The following is a 215-nucleotide window of genomic DNA, read 5'->3' as shown; positions in this document are numbered from 1 at the left end:
TCTTAATGGCTGCATAATATTTCACTGTATGGTTGTTCTAGGGTTGATTTAATTATTGTTGGGTATTTAGGTTGTTTCCTGTTTCTCACTATTCCAAACGGTGCTGTAATGAATATCCTTGGTCAAGCATCATTTTTGCATCTGTAAGATTAAGTCTTTAAAAAAAACACCCGGGAGTAGATTTGCAAGGTCAAGGGGAATATGCAGGTTGAACT

The sequence above is a fragment of the Pteropus vampyrus genome, unplaced genomic scaffold, assembly GCF_000151845.1.
Source record: "Pteropus vampyrus isolate Shadow unplaced genomic scaffold, Pvam_2.0 Scaffold51, whole genome shotgun sequence".
NCBI lineage: Eukaryota > Metazoa > Chordata > Mammalia > Chiroptera > Pteropodidae > Pteropus > Pteropus vampyrus.
The sequence above is the reverse complement of the archived record's forward strand: the minus strand, read 5'-3'. Positions refer to the sequence as shown.